Consider the following 8,054-nt stretch of genomic DNA (forward strand, 5'->3'; position numbering starts at 1 on the left):
CAGAGTCAATGTGGAGCTATATACAGGGGGTGCCGGACCAGAGTCAATGTGGAGGCTATATACAGGGGGTGCCGGACCAGAGTCAATGTGGAGGCTATATACAGGGGGTGCCGGACAGAGTCAATGTGGAGGCTATATACAGGGGTGCGGTACAGAGTCAATGTGGAGGCTATATACAGGGGTACCGGTACAGAGTCAATGTGGAGGCTATATACAGGGGGTGCCGGTACCAGAGTCAATGTGGAGGCTATATACAGGGGGGTGCCGGACCAGAGTCAATGTGGAGGCTATATACAGGGGGTGCCGGTACAGAGTCAATGTGGAGGCTATATACAGGGGGTGCCGGTACAGAGTCAATGTGGAGGCTATATACAGGGGGTGCGGTACAGAGTCAATGTGGAGGCTATATACAGGGGGTGCGGACCAGAGTCAATGTGGAGGCTATATACAGGGGGGTGCCGGACCAGAGTCAATGTGGAGACTATATACAGGGGGTGCGGACCAGAGTCAATGTGGAGGCTATATACAGGGGGTGCCGGACCAGAGTCAATGTGGAGGCTATATACAGGGGGTGCCGGTACAGAGTCAATTTGGAGGCTATATACAGGGGGTAACGGTACAGAGTCAATGTGGAGACTATATACAGGGGGTACCGGACAGAGTCAATGTGGAGGCTATATACAGGGGGTGCCGGACCAGAGTCAATGTGGAGGCTATATACAGGGGGTGCCGGACCAGAGTCAATGTGGAGGCTATATACAGGGGGTGCCGGACCAGAGTCAATGTGGAGGCTATATACAGGGGGTGCCGGTACAAAGTCAATGTGGAGGCTATATACAGGGGGGTGCCGGTACAGAGTCAATGTAGAGATTATATACAGGGGGGTGCCGGACCAGAGTCAATGTGGAGGCTATATACAGGGGGTGCCGGACCAGAGTCAATGTGATGGCTATATACAGGGGGTGCTGGTACAGAGTCAATGTGGAGGCTATATACAGGGGGTGCCGGTACAAAGTCAATGTGGAGGCTATATACAGGGGGTGCCGGACCAGAGTCAATGTGATGGCTATATACAGGGGGTGCTGGTACAGAGTCAATGTGGAGGCTATATACAGGGGGTGCCGGACAGAGTCAATGTGGAGGCTATATACAGGGGGTGCCGGTACAGAGTCAATGTGGAGGCTATATACAGGGGGTGCGGACCAGAGTCAATGTGGAGGCTATATACAGGGGGTGCCGGACCAGAGTCAATGTGGAGGCTATATACAGGGGGTGCAAGACCAGAGTCAATGTGGAGGATATATACAGGGGGTGCTGGGACCAGAGTCAATGTGGAGGCTATATACAGGGGGTGCCGGACCAGAGTCAATGTGGAGGCTATATACAGGGGGTGCCGGACCAGAGTCAATGTGGAGACTATATACATGGGGGTGCCGGTACAGAGTCAATGTGGAGGCTATATACAGGGGGTGCCGGTACAGAGTCAATGTGGAGACTATATACAGGGGGTGCCGGACCAGAGTCAATGTGGAGGCTATATACAGGGGGTGCCGGACCAGAGTCAATGTGGAGGCTATATACAGGGGGTGCCGGTACAGAGTCAATGTGGAGGCTATATACAGGGGGTGCCGGACCAGAGTCAATGTGGAGGCTATATACAGGGGGTGCCGGACCAGAGTCAATGTGGAGGCTATATACAGGGGGTGCCAGTACAGAGTCAATGTGGAGGCTATATACAGGGGGTGCCGGACCAGAGTCAATGTGGAGGCTATATACAGGGGGTGCCGGACCAGAGTCAATGTGGAGGCTATATACAGGGGGTACCGGACAGAGTCAATTTGGAGGCTATATACAGTGGGTAACGGTACAGAGTCAATGTGGAGACTATATACAGGGGGTACCGGTACAGAGTCAATGTGGAGGCTATATACAGGGGGGTGCCGGACCAGAGTGAATGTGGAGGCTATATACAGGGGGGTGCCGGACCAGAGTCAATGTGGAGGCTATATACAGGGGGTGCCGGTACAGAGTCAATGTGGAGACTATATACAGGGGGTACCGGTACAGAGTCAATGTGGAGGCTATTTACAGGGGTGCCGGACAGAGTCAATGTGGAGGCTATATACAGGGGGTGCCGGACCAGAGTCAATGTGGAGGCTATATACAGGGGGGTGCCGGTATAGAGTCAATGTGGAGACTATATACAGGGGGTGCCGGACCAGAGTCAATGTGGAGGCTATATACAGGGGGGTGCCGGTAGAGAGTCAATGTGGAGGCTATATACAAGGGGTGCCGGTACAGAGTCAATGTGGAGATTATATACAGGGGGGTGCTGGACCAGAGTCAATGTGGAGGCTATATACAGGGGGGTGCCGGACCAGAGTCAATGTGGAGGCTATATACAGGGGGGTGCCGGACCAGAGTCAATGTGGAGACTATATACAGGGGGGTGCCGGACCAGAGTCAATGTGGAGGCTATATACAGGGGGGTGCCGGACCAGAGTCAATGTGGAGGCTATATGCAGGGGGTACCGGTACAGAGTCAATTTGGAGGCTATATACAGTGGGTAACGGTACAGAGTCAATGTGGAGACTATATACAGGGGGTACCGGTACAGAGTCAATGTGGAGGCTATATACAGGGGGGTGCCGAACCAGAGTGAATGTGGAGGCTATATACAGGGGGTAACGGTACAGAGTCAATGTGGAGACTATATACAGGGGGTACCGGACCAGAGTCAATGTGGAGGCTATATACAGGGGGTGCCGGACCAGAGTCAATGTGGAGGCTATATACAGGGGGTGCCGGACCAGAGTCAATGTGGAGGCTATATACAGGGGGTGCCGGACCAGAGTCAATGTGGAGGCTATATACAGGGGTGCCGGACCAGAGTCAATGTGGATGGCTATATACAGGGGGCTGGTACAGAGTCAATGTGGAGGCTATATACAGGGGGTGCCGTTACAAAGTCAATGTGGAGGCTATTTACAGGGGGTGCCGGTACAGAGTCAATGTGGAGGCTATATACAGGGGGGTGCCGGACCAGAGTCAATGTGGAGGCTATATACAGGGGGTGCCGGACCAGAGTCAATGTGGAGGCTATATACAGGGGGTGCCGGACCAGAGTCAATGTGGAGGCTATATACAGGGGGTGCCGGTACAGAGTCAATGTGGAGACTATATACAGGGGGTGCCGGACCAGAGTCAATGTGGAGGCTATATACAGGGGGTGCCGGTAGAGAGTCAATGTGGAGGCTATATACAGGGGTGCCGGACAGAGTCAATGTGGAGGCTATATACAGGGGGTGCTGGACCAGAGTCAATGTGGAGGCTATATACAGGGGGGTGCCGGACCAGAGTCAATGTGGAGGCTATATACAGGGGGGTGCCGGACCAGAGTCAATGTGGAGACTATATACAGGGGGGTGCCGGACCAGAGTCAATGTGGAGGCTATATACAGGGGGTGCCGGACCAGAGTCAATGTGGAGGCTATATGCAGGGGGTACCGGTACAGAGTCAATTTGGAGGCTATATACAGTGGGTAACGGTACAGAGTCAATGTGGAGACTATATACAGGGGGTACCGGTACAGAGTCAATGTGGAGGCTATATACAGGGGGTGCCGAACCAGAGTGAATGTGGAGGCTATATACAGGGGGGTGCCGGACCAGAGTGAATGTGGAGGCTATATACAGGGGGTGCCGGACCAGAGTCAATGTGGAGGCTATATACAGGGCGGTGCCGGACCAGAGTCAATGTGGAGGCTATATACAGGGGGTGCCGGACCAGAGTCAATGTGGAGGCTATATACAGGGGGTGCCGGACCAGAGTCAATGTGGAGGCTATATACAGGGGCTGCCGGACCAGAGTCAATGTGGAGGCTATATACAGGGGGCTGGTACAGAGTCAATGTGGAGGCTATATACAGGGGGTGCCGTTACAAAGTCAATGTGGAGGCTATTTACAGGGGGTGCCGGTACAGAGTCAATGTGGAGGCTATATACAGGGGGTGCCGGACCAGAGTCAATGTGGAGGCTATATACAGGGGGTGCCGGTATAGAGTCAATGTGGAGACTATATACAGGGGGTGCCGGACCAGAGTCAATGTGGAGGCTATATACAGGGGGGTGCCGGACCAGAGTCAATGTGGAGGCTATATACAGGGGGGTGCCGGACCAGAGTCAATGTGGAGGCTATATACAGGGTGGTGCCGGTAGAGAGTCAATGTGGAGGCTATATACAGGGGGTGCCGGTACAGAGTCAATGTGGAGATTATATACAGGGGGGTGCTGGACCAGAGTCAATGTGGAGGCTATATACAGGGGGGTGCCGTACCAGAGTCAATGTGGAGGCTATATACAGGGGGGTGCCGGACCAGAGTCAATGTGGAGACTATATACAGGGGGGTGCCGGACCAGAATCAATGTGGAGGCTATATACAGGGGGGTGCCGGACCAGAGTCAATGTGGAGGCTATATACAAGGGGGTACCGGTACAGAGTCAATGTGGAGGCTATATACAGTGGGTAACGGTACAGAGTCAATGTGGAGACTATATACAGGGGGTACCAGTACAGAGTCAATGTGGAGGCTATATACAGGGGGGTGCCGAACCAGAGTGAATGTGGAGGCTATATACAGGGGGGTGCCGGACCAGAGTGAATGTGGAGGCTATATACAGGGGGCTGCCGGACCAGAGTCAATGTGGAGGCTATATACAGGGCGGTGCCGGACCAGAGTCAATGTGGAGGCTATATACAGGGGGGTGCCGGACCAGAGTCAATGTGGAGGCTATATACAGGGGGGTTCTGGTACAGAGTCAATGTGGAGGCTATGTACAGGGTGTGCCAGACCAGAGTCAATGTGGAGGCTATATATAGGGGGTGCTGGACCAGAGTCAATGTGGAGGCTATATACAGGGGGGTGCCGGACCAGAGTCAATGTGGAGGCTATATACAGGGGGTGCCGGACCAGAGTCAATGTGGAGGCTATATACAGGGGGTGCCAGTACAGAGTCAATGTAGAGACTATATACAGGGGGTACCGGTACAGAGTCAATGTGGAGGCTATATACAGGGGGGTGCCGGACCAGAGTGAATGTGGAGGCTATATACAGGGGGGTGCCGGACCAGAGTCAATGTGGAGGCTATATACAGGGGGTGCCGGACCAGAGTCAATGTGGAGGCTATATACAGGGGGTGCCGGACCAGAGTCAATGTGGAGGCTATATACAGGGGGTGCCGGACCAGAGTCAATGTGGAGGCTATATACAGGGGGTGCCGGACCAGAGTCAATGTGGAGGCTATATACAGGGGGTGCCGGACCAGAGTCAATGTGGAGGCTATATACAGGGGGTGCCGGACCAGAGTCAATGTGGAGGCTATATACAGGGGGTGCCGGACCAGAGTCAATGTGGAGGCTATATACAGGGGGTGCTGGACCAGAGTCAATGTGATGGCTATATACAGGGGGTGCCGGACCAGAGTCAATGTGGAGGCTATATACAGGGGGTGCCGGTACAGAGTCAATGTGGAGACTATATACAGGGGGGTACCGGTACAGAGTCAATGTGGAGGCTATTTACAGGGGGTGCCGGTACAGAGTCAATGTGGAGGCTATATACAGGGGGTGCCGGACCAGAGTCAATGTAGAGATTATATACAGGGGGTGCCGGACCAGAGTCAATGTGGAGGCTATATACAGGGGGGTGCCGGACCAGAGTCAATGTGGAGGCTATATACAGGGGGTACCGGTACAGAGTCAATGTGGATGGCTATATACAGGGGGTGCCGGACCAGAGTCAATGTGGAGACTATATACAGGGGGTGCCGGACCAGAGTCAATGTGGAGGCTATATACAGGGGGGTGCGGACCAGAGTCAATGTGGAGGCTATATACAGGGGTGCCGGTACAGAGTCAATTTGGAGGCTATATACAGTGGGTAACGGTACAGAGTCAATGTGGAGACTATATACAGGGGGTACCGGTACAGAGTCAATGTGGAGGCTATATACAGGGGGTGCCGGACCAGAGTCAATGTGGAGGCTATATACAGGGGGGTGCCGGACCAGAGTCAATGTGGAGGCTATATACAGGGGGTGCCGGACCAGAGTCAATGTGGAGGCTATATACAGGGGGGGTGCCGGACCAGAGTCAATGTGGAGGCTATATACAGGGGGTGCCGGACCAGAGTCAATGTGGAGGCTATATACAGGGGGTGCCGGACCAGAGTCAATGTGGAGGCTATATACAGGGGGCTGCCGGACCAGAGTCAATGTGATGGCTATATACAGGGGGCTGGTACAGAGTCAATGTGGAGATTATATACAGGGGGTGCCGTTACAAAGTCAATGTGGAGGCTATTTACAGGGGGTGCCGGTACAGAGTCAATGTGGAGGCTATATACAGGGGGTGCCGGACCAGAGTCAATGTGGAGGCTATATACAGGGGGTGCCGGTATAGAGTCAATGTGGAGACTATATACAGGGGGGTGCCGGACCAGAGTCAATGTGGAGGCTATATACAGGGGGGTGCCGGACCAGAGTCAATGTGGAGGCTATATACAGGGGGTGCCGGACCAGAGTCAATGTGGAGGCTATATACAGGGGGTGCCGGTAGAGAGTCAATGTGGAGGCTATATACAGGGGTGCCGGTACAGAGTCAATGTGGAGATTATATACAGGGGGTGCTGGACCAGAGTCAATGTGGAGGCTATATACAGGGGGTGCCGGACCAGAGTCAATGTGGAGGCTATATACAGGGGGTGCCGGACCAGAGTCAATGTGGAGGCTATATACAGGGGTACCGGTACAGAGTCAATGTGGAGGCTATATACAGTGGGTAACGGTACAGAGTCAATGTGGAGACTATATACAGGGGGTACCGGTACAGAGTCAATGTGGAGGCTATATACAGGGGGGTGCCGAACCAGAGTGAATGTGGAGGCTATATACAGGGGGGTGCCGGACCAGAGTGAATGTGGAGGCTATATACAGGGGGCTGCCGGACCAGAGTCAATGTGGAGGCTATATACAGGGCGGTGCCGGACCAGAGTCAATGTGGAGGCTATATACAGGGGGGTGCCAGACCAGAGTCAATGTGGAGGCTATATACAGGGGGGTTCTGGTACAGAGTCAATGTGGAGGCTATGTACAGGGTGTGCCAGACCAGAGTCAATGTGGAGGCTATATACAGGGGGTGCTGGACCAGAGTCAATGTGGAGGCTATATACAGGGGGTGCCGGACCAGAGTCAATGTGGAGGCTATATACAGGGGGTGCCGGACCAGAGTCAATGTGGAGGCTATATACAGGGGGGTGCCAGTACAGAGTCAATGTGGAGACTATATACAGGGGGTACCGGTACAGAGTCAATGTGGAGGCTATATACAGGGGGTGCCGGACCAGAGTCAATGTGGAGGCTATACAGGGGGTGCCGGACCAGAGTCAATGTGGAGGCTATATACAGTGGGGTGCCGGACCAGAGTCAATGTGGAGGCTATATACAGGGGGTGCCGGACCAGAGTCAATGTGGAGGCTATATACAGGGGGTGCCGGACCAGAGTCAATGTGGAGGCTATATACAGGGGGTGCCGGACCAGAGTCAATGTGGAGGCTATATATAGGGGTGCCGGACCAGAGTCAATGTGGAGGCTATATACAGGGGGTGCCAGACCAGAGTCAATGTGGAGGCTATATACAGGGGGTGCCGGACCAGAGTCAATGTGGAGGCTATATACAGGGGGTGCCGGACCAGAGTCAATGTGGAGGCTATATACAGGGGGTGCCGGACCAGAGTCAATGTGGAGGCTATTATACAGGGGGTGCTGGACCAGAGTCAATGTGATGGCTATATACAGGGGTGCTGGTACAGAGTCAATGTGGAGGCTATATACAGGGGGTGCCGGTACAAAGTCAATGTGGAGGCTATATACAGGGGGTGCCGGTACAGAGTCAATGTGGAGGCTATATACAGGGGGTGCCGGACCAGAGTCAATGTGGAGGCTATATAGAGGGGGTGCCGGTAGAGAGTCAATGTGGAGGCTATATACAGGG

Source organism: Oncorhynchus nerka, linkage group LG13, assembly GCF_034236695.1.
Source record: "Oncorhynchus nerka isolate Pitt River linkage group LG13, Oner_Uvic_2.0, whole genome shotgun sequence".
In the NCBI taxonomy this organism is placed as follows: Eukaryota; Metazoa; Chordata; class Actinopteri; order Salmoniformes; family Salmonidae; genus Oncorhynchus; species Oncorhynchus nerka.